This window comes from Rhyacophila brunnea, unplaced genomic scaffold (assembly GCF_057557595.1).
Source record: "Rhyacophila brunnea isolate RB1 unplaced genomic scaffold, BYU_Rbru_1.0 scaffold_18, whole genome shotgun sequence".
NCBI classification, from domain to species: Eukaryota; Metazoa; Arthropoda; class Insecta; order Trichoptera; family Rhyacophilidae; genus Rhyacophila; species Rhyacophila brunnea.
Window position 1 is genome coordinate 37,724,704 of NW_028232837.1, and position 13,158 is coordinate 37,737,861.

Below are 13,158 nucleotides of genomic sequence, written 5' to 3' on the forward strand. Positions count from 1 at the left end.
GCTAAACATCGTAAATTATATTATGATTTTTTTGCTTCTCTTTCAAGTGATGTTTAAAAATTACAAATCGTACCTAGAATTTTTATTTGCCCATTAAATAAAATAATTACGTATTTTTTTGTTGTTTTGAACTAATAATTGTATTTTTTTTGTTTTTTTCAATAAATCTTTAAAGATTGTACCATAACTTAATATTTTGAAAACATTTATTTACAGTGCCCAACAAATTAGTTGAAATTATTAGAGTGATGGTAGGGAAATTTACATAGAAAGTATTGAGTTGATTCAAATTTTACCATGAAATTTTCAAATATCCTAATAAAATACTGTCGTAACTCAGAAATATTCAAATATCTTTATTTGTATATGTTTTAGAGAAAAACGATGAATACAGTTGAAAATAGATCATGTTTTTCCATAAAAATGAGTAATAATTTTTACATTTAGACTTTTCCTGTATTTACAAAGAATATTTGAAACTTCAAATGGCTCTCCTGCAAAATGCCATTTTTTGGATTACTACAGTATTTTACTGGGGGTGCGATAAGTTCTTGCCTGCCATATAATGCAAATCTGTATAAATAATATTCCATGTAGTGTTACAAGAAAGTCCAAGTTCTCGAGAATGACGTGTAATTAATTGATTATTCTGGATATTTATCCATACTTTCATTCACAACATCGATAATGGCAGTCATACGTTTACATTTATGACGGATTGGATTCTTATCACCACAAACATTACCATTTGACTTGATTTTTTTAATTTGATTACGAATAGTAATATCTGTAGTACGATTATTTTGATCATAAATTTCACGTATTGCCGGAAATATAGTTTGGATAGATTCATTAATTTTGTAATTAATTTTAATAATTTTTATACGCTGTAAAACTATTATCTTTTCATGATGATTTGCCAAATAATACTGAACACAATTGTCAATTTTTGTGAGAACTAGTAGAATTTAGTGCAACTTTTATGGTACCATCTTTGGAAATCGGCGTTCTATATCTGATCAATATTTTATTTTTAGAACTATCAATGGTTTTGTTGACTCGCCAAACCTACTCGAAAGTATAGGTTTACATTGCCCATCAAGATTTACGCGAAACCAAACTTTGTACCACGTCACTCGTAGCGATTCTAATTATGCACAAAGGCGGCTCTCGTGGTGCAGTGGGTAAGGCGCTGGACTTCCACCCGAGAGTTCTGGGTTCGATTCCCGGTCATGACAAAAACATTTATGTGTTTTTCTCAAAGCCTGGGTGTTTGTGATTGTTCAAAATTACTAACAACCACCTTGTACGAAAAAGCAAGGACGTGGTTAATAATAATTCTAAAAAAAAAAAAAAAATATGCACAAAACTAACCCTTTTATTCGGCGCTCTTGTTTAAATTATATTATATATTTCTCCACCGTTGATTCTTTTAATAATTCACCTGTTTCATTTAAGCGCGCTATCTCCAAAATTGTGTGTAAATATATATATATATATATATATATATATATATATATATATAGGTATATCTCAGAATATATAAAATATATATATAAGTATTCATTTATGGCTAATATCGTAATAATATATAGACACATGTATTGGATATAGCATATGCCTACTCAAAAAATGTCGAATTTATTGCAAATTTAATGAATGTAAATTCAAAATTAAGAATTAATTGTAATTTACTGTATATGCATAAGTTTAAAAATCTCAGATATAACCACCCTTACGTATTACTTATATATAAACAAAAAATATGTAATAAAAGGATTTGTATTGTAGAATCATCACCGTTAATATGTATAAACAACCGTCTTTTGTAATTTTGAATGAAGATATTATTACGAAAATATTCTAAAATTGATTCGAAAATGACGTAAGGAACTTTAAAAAAAATGATTTCAACGTGCTTGCACTTAAATCACAATAATTATGATTACAGAAATATACAACTGATAATAAATATTAAATTAAAGGTGTTCTTACAATAATATTGAACATGATTTCTATGAAAATAAAGGGTAGATACGTACCTTTTATGCAAATTTCGTGTCATGAAAATATGTAAATTTCTCTCATTCAAAATATAGAAATACAGCTAGGCATATTATTGTTGAGCTATATTATAAAATAGAAACACGACCCTTGAAGAACCCCAGTGCTTGCTACCTAAGTATAAATTACTAATTCCAGTGAGAAATTAGAGAACGGAGGATGCCTGCTAATCAAATTGGCTAACAAGACGCTGGATAACAAAATTATTTTAAGCGAACAAGAACAAAAAATACCACTTCAACACTGTCTTTATAATGCAATAAATTTTGCCATGCGTTTGTTTTAACTTATTGTGTGTAACACTTTTAAAATTCTCTGACCAAAAAACATTAATCAAATATGTGAATTACCATTTTTGCTTCTAAGCAATGTATAATAACAGGAGCCTTTTATATATTTTCATTATACAGTTCCTTAAGTTACTGTAAGAGCAATATTATAAATTATGTGTTATGGTAAATCAGCCGGGGTGGGAAATATAAATACGATATAATTGGCTTAAATACTATATTTTTTATGAAATTGAACCAACTTTTACGTTGCAGAACCTTGTGGTACTGCTTTTAAAAAATATGTTTTTTCCATCATATTTGAGCTATTTATGATAACAGGTATTTAGAGCTACAAAATCATCTTCAGAATCGATAATAATGGCTAGTAATTAACATTTTTTTTTATTCAACAAATAATTCACAAGATTTAAGAATGCAACATTCTTTTTATTAAACATACTTACATACTTTTGAAAACACTTCTGAGAAAATAATATAAAATATAGCCAATAGAAAAAAATCTTTTTTGAAAAAATACGACACCTAGCAGGAATCATACCTGGATCTCTCGGGTTCATAGAGCACTATGCAAGAGATATCTTAAATCTTATAGTGACAAATTTTATCTTCTGGCTCTTACAATACTCTCTGAAGCGCTTTGCAAATCAAGTTACTATTGGCGATCGGCTTTTGTATTTTAAATCAAAGTAGGTATTACTTTAATAATTACTAACCGACACTAGTATTGCTAGTAAGTTTGTGTCTCTGTATTGAGTATAATTTTTGTAATATGTATTTTAATTTAAGCAAATTAAAACGCCTTGAATTTAATCTATTGGATGCATATTTAAGTCCCAATATGTAGAGGAAAAGGTGGTATCATGTCCCCCTGCTAGTAAATTGGCCCTCCTAGGATTTTCGTATTTCTGATAATGTCATCCAGCAGTGTATCATGAAATATAGTTCTAATATGTACTACGCGTCTAGGGAATCACGATTCCTCCGCGTGAAGCGTACGCGTCGTCAGTGTCGGGCATTTTTGTCACAACGTGTAAAGTGAAAGTTTATTGTCCTGCATAAGAAAAAAATATTTTCTCAGAACTTTTTAGGATTCAGAGACTTCTGAAGTGATTTTGTTTACACCGAAGGAACGTTAAATCAATATTTTTAAGTAAGTTTGCTCAGTCTTCAATATTTTTAATTATAATTCAAAAAATACCGTGACAGTGTGTGTTGATACAATGGACCCCCATGGTGGTCTGTAATTTGGCACTGGGGGCCATATTGCAACTATTTTACCTCGAGTAAAAAATTATATTTTTAGGCATGCCGCGAATGAATCATTCTCCGAGAAATAAGCATAAACTTAAATTATAGAGTTAGGAGTTAGGAGTTATGATGAGTGCAGTAGTTGCTGTGCGGGAGAAGAAAATGGGCTACAAAAACACGGTGATTCAAGTAATTTGGTATATATCCATTCAACAGAAATATATTGCTGACTTTATAGCAGCACAGCATGAACATGAACATATTACAGTATCTGAATCCATCTCAACTCCGAATGCTACTGATCAGCCAAATTCCGTCAATGACTCTACAGAAACGCTTTGCTCTCCACAGTCATCTGAGAGCTCTCTTGTACTACCTGAAAATATTGTTCCAGTTCCAGAGCCTTAAAAGAAGAATTAAAGCAGGGGGCGTAAGGCATCATCGGTTGCTATCGTGACCGGGTCACCCTACAAAGCTGGCTTAGAAGATTCTATGAAAAAAGCTGAGCTTAAGCAATTAGTAACGGAAGAAGCTGGGCCTAGTCATGGGAGGGTTAACCGAGGCCGTGGTGGTAGTTGTGGTTATGCTAGAGGCAGGGGAGTTAACAATATAGAAAAACGACGTCGCATGAGTTCTGACTCGGAAACAACTGAAGGATCTGGGCCTCCAAGCTCTGCCTCGGATATGTCCGACATAGAAACTCCTGGTGCGCCTCTTGAAGATGCAAATGCGATATCCATGTTTTGCAGGAAACCTTATTTCATGGACCGACATGGTCAAATTTGGATTCAATATCTTATTTGTCACTTATGGACACACAGCAAATGCACACCGTGAATATGTGTGTGATTGTTGTTTAAATAATTAAAAATGATAAGATTACAAATTGTTTGATTGATTCTGTAATATTTAATGCTTAGTTACTAGTCCATACTGTCATGTGAGACTTTAATCTAACTTCAGCGCGCAACGGTGAAAGGGTCAATAGTGACCTGGAATTTATGTGCGCTGTTTTTGGATTTTCTCAGTACAATGATATTTCTAACTCTATTAATGTGCTTCTGGATAGGGTATTCAGCAACATCAATTTGTCAGTTTCCCGATGCATGTCCCCTCTTGTACGGGAGGATGACTATCATCCTACTTTGGTTTTTGTGCTCAAGTTTCGGTCGATTCGCCCGCTGCGAACTGAAATACCCTCACATGAAACCGATCGGTGCAGGGGATGGAAGTTTGAAGGCGGAAACTTCAAGCTACTTTACTCATTAATGAGTGAAGTAGATTGGAGTGAGTTGCTCGGGATTTGTGATGTAAATGAGGCGGTACATTTCTTTTATAATACTGTATATAATGTGTTTGACGAATATTTTTCAAGGAGGTCGCCATGTCGTGGTGGAAAGCGATACCCGAGGTGGTTTTCTCGAGAGATTATTAGGGACATTCAGCTGATCAAGCATTGCTATCACAAAGCTTGGAAGGCTGAGCATGGTCAACGCGACTATGAAATGTTTAGCCTTTATCGCTTGAGAGTGAGGCAAGCTGTTCGAATGGACTATCGAACATATTATATGGAATCGGTAGAAGATTGCATTCGTGAAAATCCCAAATCGTTTTGGGATTATATTAAATCATTAAGAAGGGATGGCGGGTATGCCGATTCGATGAGTTGGAAAGGCGAAAAGGTGACCGGACATGGAGTGGCAGAAGCATTTGCTGGTCACTTCAGGTCTGTCTACGCAAGTAGTATTCCTTATTTGGATGTTGCTTCTGCGTCGAGACAGCCATCATGCGGTCACCAGTCCATTGATATTTTTCCAGTTGATGAGAGTGATGTGTTGAAATTTATTAAAAAACTAAAAAATACTCACTCTTTGGGACCTGATAACGTCCCTACATTTTTTTAAAAGGGGTGTGTTGATTTTGTCAAAGGCCCAATTGCATATATTTATAATCTTACAATGGAAACAGGTATCTTTCCGGAAACGTGGAAGATGTCGAAGGTTACTCCAATCCATAAGAGTGGTACAGAGTCATCAGTGGAAAATTACAGGCCGGTAGCTGTTCTCTCTGCACCGGCAAAAGTTCTTGAGATGATCATGCACAACATGATTTCTCCAAAAATTGAGTCATTTATAATAAATGAACAGCATGGACTTAGAGCAGGCCGATCAACGGAAACTAACCTGATGGTATTTACCAATTATGTGTCATCGGCCCTGGATAGAGGCCACCAGGTTGACTGTTCTTACAATGACTTCTCGAAAGCATTTGACAAAACCGTCAACAATATGTATCGTACGGCCTTTATCAGTCACAGACCTTTTACACATTTTCTGGTCTCCCTCAGGGCTCAAACTTAGGGCCGTTGCTGTTCACGATTTTTATAAATGACATAGCATTGGTAATAAAAAATGCTATGTTTTTGTTCTTCGCTGATGACTTGAAACTCTTTTTGGAAGTTGTCACCTTAGACGATTGTCGTCAGCTCCAACTTGATATAGATAATATATTAGATTGGGGCAGGCGTAACAAACTAGAATTCAATATTGATAAATGCAATCTTTTGTCGTTTACCAGAGCCTCAAAAGTGTTGTTTTTCCAATACTCGATGCATGGCAGAGTTCTGTCACGAATATCATCTGTAAGGGATCTTGGCATTATGTTTGAGAGTAAACTGACATTTATTAGCCATATAGTTACCATTTGTAACAAGGCGCTTAAAATGTTGGGCTTCGTCATGCGTACTTCCCGGGTCTTTTCGGATGTTACGGTATTAAAACTTTTATTTAATTCTTTAGTTCGAAGCAGACTTGAGAGTGGGTCTATTGTTTGGGCACCGCATCAGTTGAAGTATGGCCTTATGGTGGAGAGGGTTTAGAAGAAATTCTTGAGACTCCTTTATTTGAGGTTGTACGGATACTATCCGTGGCTTTATCCAACTGACTTTCTCTTAGGCATGCTTACATACTGCAGTTTGCAATTTAGAAGAAATCTTTATTTAGCTATGTATTTTTTTCGACTTATACGAGGTATAAATGAGAACTCTGCCATTCTGGGCAGTGTTGACCTGTGTGTCCCTGATAACTATTTTAGAAATAGAGAACATCAGTTGTTTATTCTCCCAAGGTGCAGAACCAACCTGCCACTGGTAATGCCAATTGGGAGGGCGATAACTATGTTCAACGAAATTGCTTCGGGTCTTGATATATTCCACCTACGTAAGGATGAGTATAGGTGGACGTTATTTTATAAATTTTTAAAATAGGGTCTGCTTAACTCATCCGGTGTATTTCCATGTACCTATATAATTAATATTTTTGTATGTACATATTTGTTTAATAACATACTATCTATCTCTTTTTTATGTCATGTTGTGAACGTCTTAAACTTATAATTTGTAATGTCCACAATATGTAAAAATAAATAAATTGAATTGAATTGACAAAAATATCTTGTAAATTTAGATGGGGGCCATATTACCCTCACATTTTTCTAAAGTAGGAAAACTTAGTTTTTTAGAAATACATGTTTAATATAATTTAATTGTTTTCTTTTTGGTTCCACGTTTTAGCAAACACAAACTTAATAGTTTATCTTCACTTTAAGAAAAAATTCAGAGCAGTTAGAATAAAAACTCGTATTTTATGAAGAAAAAACAAACTGGGGGGCCACAATACCACCTCTTCCTCTACCAATATTATTTTTTTATATTTTTCTTATATCTATTTTTTGAGGTATTCCAAATTATGTATAATATTCAATAACGAACGGCTTATTGCTAAAATATATTATTCTGACTTACTATCTGAATAAAGAATGTTTATTCAAAATGAGTACCTATGTATTTAAAATTTTGATCATTCTGAAGATTATTAAGTATATAGTCCGAAACATCTGTTACCATAAATAACTAAAATTAAAAAAATATCAAAACTTTGTTTCAAAATCAAAGTAATAATAATATTATGTCAAGTTGATATTAAAAGATAACTAACTAAATTTTAATTCATTGCAACGGCTGTCAACGTAAATTTCATTTCACAATATTTTGTGGAGTAATTTACAAAAAAACTTTTTTTTTAAATGTTTGACAAACATAGTATTAACTATTTCTCAAAATTTTCCAAAATATTTACCAACTAATTCATATTTGAAATATATTATGGTATTTTGAGAGTAGGTACGCATTTAATTAAAATATCCGTTCTAAATTACAACACCGTCGTTTCGTTGGACGCAATAATTATTATTTTAACGCGAGACTTAAATAAGCCAGGCATAAATTTTGTGTCATCGAATTTCGCTACTGAAAATCTAATTATTCACACAATTGTAATTTCGTTTGTCTGCCGTTATCCTAGCTTATTAGAAAAACGACTGGAAAATTAGTTTCAATTAATTACGAGTTATATTTCTAAATGACTTAAAACAAGACTAAGTTGTAATATGAAACGAAATGTTTTACCTTGAGTGTTTTTAGCTAGACTTTAGAAGAGATAAGATAACTTAAAATATGTTTTTTATTATATTTGCGTACAATTATTCTACATAGATACTGAGAAATGTTTAGATAGTGTTTATGAAATTTTTATAATTAAATACAATCCTTGAATTAAAAATAACTGAAGTATACTTTCAATTTTATAACAACACTAATTTGTTTAATAGGTGTTACGACGATTCGGTGCCCGGACGACTGGGTGTCATGCAATCGATTGAAATTCGAAAATAAATAAATTTTCGTGAATTATAGATACTTAAATATAATATATAATTTTAATTCTTTTTCTTTCTTTCTTTCAACCATGTCCGATCCAATTAGGATCATATTATGGTCCTCCACAGAGTGGAGGTTTGTATTAACAGATATATTTTTTTACGAGAAATGGATGTCAGCCACTTGCTCAACCTATTAAATCCATACTCTTACACAAACTAAAAAACAATATGTGTACTTGCCAGACCCAGGATTCGCACCTGGGACCCTCGACACTATAGACCGGCGCTTAAACCACGCGGTTTGTGATCAAACAAATCGTTTTTTCGCTACTCTATCTTACTTCCTACTTCAATTATGATTTGTCAACATATGGCTACGGCCGTATGTTGTAGCTTAACCAGTGAGAAATGCTTATAGAAATGGCGTATTTCAAAAAATACTACCTTATTCTTAAGTCAATAATTATTATAAAAAAATCATTAGTCGTAGGATTTTTTATCACATTTGTTTGGTCAAATACATAGCTTATAATCAATATCTTTAGAATTATCTTCAAATATGTGAATCTTGCCCATTTTTTTAAAGAATAAAATGCCTAATTCTTGTCGAATTTGGGATCACATAGATTAAAAATATATTTTTGTATTGTAAATATTTCACTATAATAATGTCGACATAAATTATACTTATGGTTTTATAAATGCGTTTAAAAATTGATAAATGTAAAAAATCTTAACACCACTGTACATGGATGTACTGAAATATGAATTTATTCTAAAACTTTAGATCGAGAGGTTTAAAAGAATACTATTTTATGTAATGAAACTACTTTATGCAGTCATCAAATGTTTAAAATAACGGATAAAAAGGCTACAAAATTATATAAATAGATTATCTACAACGTTTAAGAAATGTTCAGGCTAATGCTTTGAAAATACCATAAATCTCCATTTTGACCTTCGTTGGGCATGTGGGTCCGTATTTTTAAATATAAAAATATAAACCCAAAAACTATGACTTCATTAAGAGATACCATAGTTAATATTATTCATCCACTGTGGAAACATGAGCTCAATTTGAATATAATATAGTATAGAAATATATATTATGTATTGAAACTTTCAAAGAATTTATTGTTTTTTTTTTTGTTTATTTACCCATAATCTTTAAATTTGATACACAAGTACTATCTAATCCCGTGTCAATTCGTTATATTTGGGGCGGTCCGGTGCTCTGCGTTATAATACAGCGTTTTGCCAAAAACTAACTTAATTAATATTATTGAAAAAATATTAGGTTAGGTACTATTCACAAAATTACATCTAGGATTAATATTTCAAAATAATCATCTTAAATTTTATTCATGAACAATCAGCTATGTGAACATTGTTTCAAAACTCTACAATAATATTATTGTATGTTAAGCTGTAACTTAAATAAGTAAATTTATCTTATTTTTTTACTATCAGATGGTAGAAAAAATTGCTTGTGAGTACTTAGCTAAATTTTACACTCAAATTTAGTACCCAGATAAAAATTTAAAAACCTTTCAAGCAATATTGATTATCCGTGAAATATCAAAGTTTTTACGACATTGTTTCAGCTTACTACCGCAAAGTATTTTATTTTATCGCCCCATATAGCTCGGACTGAAAATATGTCTATTACAGTTATGCCACTATAAATTCACTATAATAAAACATGGATAAGCCCTCACACGACGTAAAAGCCTATACGCAACTGAGCCAGGTATCCATTCGGCTAGTATTCCGAACAGGAACTAAGCACTATGTATCCTGTGTATATCACGACTGTACGGTAAATGAATTGATCATAATCTCCGAGAAAGTTCCTTTGCTTAGGGTATAAGAACGTGTCGAAAAATTGAAGGAGCGTTTATTGGTGTTCGTAATGAAAATCCACAAATTGTTTACTCTGCAAATCTCGGGGTATGACATACAGAGGGCATCGTCAACTTTTTCACATCAGGGATAACACATTATGGAAGTAAATAAACGATTACATACTTAGGTTGTTGTTAGTGATTTTTTACGTATCAGCATTCTTGGCACAATTGGATTTTTCATTTCAATTGCTATTTCCATTTTCTTATATTATTCTCTGGTATTTTCAATCTATGATAAGATCCAAATCGAGAATGCCATAGGGTTAACACTGACGCAAGCCATGCATGCCATCGAATATTTTTATTGATTATTTTGGTATTGAATAATTATACGATAATTTCATTATTATAATAGATTTTTGAGTTTCCACCGTGTGTACTTCATCCTTCTTTCATCAAAGTTTTAGGCTCATTGCAGAGGCCATTATCAAGAGATAATATTAATAGATACAACCTAGGGGCGGCAGGTTATATGAAAGTATGGTGAAGCAGGCAAGTATGGTAAAAAAAGTATGGCGAGGCAGGTTGGTAATCAATTTGCGGCAAAATTTTCACGTTAACGTCATATTATATGGGTACGATATAATGACCAAAGTAAATCCTCCATGATGCCTTGCATTTTTTTTATCGCGTCGCTATTTCTCGTAAGTTGTCGGCTATTGTTGGCCTGCTTCATTCAGTTGTATGAGAAATCCGATTCCTTGCCCCTCTTTTTATTTAATACCTCTATGGATACAACTCTGAAACGAGCCCAAAATAACGAAGAAAGAAGGAAAAAGTTCCCATGGTGGAAACCCAAAACTCTATTACGATAAAAAAAAACCGCGAAAGTCTCAAACATTATATAACAATTTCATTATTTGCATACTTGGCTGGTGCCGGACGTTGGTTACGATTGAGTTAGTTAAACCATTTGCCTTAATAATTAATTACATATCTAATCGACTTCTGATTGGTGGAATTTGAAGTCCCTGATATAAAAACGTAGTTATTAGAAATAATTAGTATGAATCATGGACCGATCGATAGTTTAAATTCTGAAGCAATCGCTGGGAAACTCATGCGATTATTTTTTTTAATACCACGTAGTGGCATATAAATATATGGCTTTTGCTTGATTTATGGCTTGAATTTATGTATTTATTTTCCATACATAATAAAAATAATGTTACATAAATGTGTATATTCAGAATTGATTAATAAAGTAATTAAATATTTATTAAAATCATTTGACAAAAGAGATAAAATAGTTCGTTCTTACGTAGTTATCGAGGAACTGATATTTTATGCAAAAAAATATTTTTTTCAAAGAGTAATAATTATTATTGTAATTTCATAATTTCCGTACTATATATCGATACCATATTTCAATATGGAAACAACTAAAAAAAACCTTGTTCCAAGATAATGGCGTTTGAATTTATTGCAGAGATTCTCATTTTAATTGTTGAGAAAAATGTGTGTTTTTTTATATTAAGTTTAGTGGAATTCAGAAATGCATAATGAAATTTTGCAGTTAATAAGGAATTAACGCGGAAATTTCAGTATATAATGGAATTGTGATTATTATAGAAAACGTTGTTCAATTTTATGACACATTGAAGAAAATTTTGACACTCTTTTCGCTAAATTATAAAAAGGAGACGTTTTTACATCAAATGGCATTATTAACTTAAAGTTTTGAAATTTCGAGTTGTTTACTAAATACAATGAGGTAGGTATCGATGTATGTTTTATTAATTGTTGAGTCATGGTTCTTGTCCGCGGTAGCTATGTTGACTATGTCAGGGATAAACAATCAAGAAGCAAACTGCCAAAAAGTCCGGTATCAACAAAAGGTTGGCCCATCGAAACGGTCACGTTCCTTTTTTATGACAATATTGATAAATATTTCACGGCGGGTAAGTTCTCTTTCCTTTGGCCGCGATCCACTTTTTTTGTTTTTTATATACGCCCTGTATCATCTCAGTATAAACATACATACTTCTTTGTTTTTTACTGTTTATATTCCAAAGTCCTAAAATATTTATTGAAAAGAAGAAAAAACATCGCAAAAAAACAATTTTAAGATTACCAAGTTCAAAATGTTTTTACAAACAATGAAACCCGGTCTTTAGTTTTATAGCTTGGCGGAGCTTTTCAGTAGACAGTAATTGGGATAAATTTTGAATACTGAGGAAGAGCGTTTACCCAAAGATTAAATCCAGGCACTAACCTTTGATCTTGAGATGGCCGTGGAGATGACACACATTAGTAAACTGATGGTGGTTTGTCACATTCACGGTTTCACATGTGTTTTGAGATGAATGATGATGACATGTTCAGGATGGACGAGAGACGCGACATGTGATCAAACCATATCAGATTTAGCGCAACAAAGGTCGAACAGATACGTGATGGATGAGTCACTCTGTGTTATTAACACGGCTTCGGTCGTATTGTATCAAATCATGGTACAATAGAGCTCGAAAAAGTACTAGATGGATGAGTCATCCCGTACGCACAGCGGTTTACGGTCATTTCATAAGTGCCGGTATTGAATTGACGGAGTGCGTAATATAACTAACTGTTTTAACTAACTAATTTATTTATTAACGTGCCTGGATGGCAACAATAATTATGATACGTAGGTAAGGAATATTAGATCGGGTTAGGGATAGGATTAGGATCATAATTTTTCCAAATATAGCTAAATGCAAAATATGAGTAAGATGGAATTTATACCTAAATATGATTGTACCAACGTATGTAAATTTTTGCTGAATGTGTTACAATAATGGTCATTAAAAGGAGATTTTGTAGTATGTTAATTATGTCCTTTTTATTCTATAGTCTATTCTGTTACCTACTGATAATAATATAAATAATACGTCTCTTTTAGATGAAGTATGATTGACAGACATACAATGATCCAATAAGTAACAATG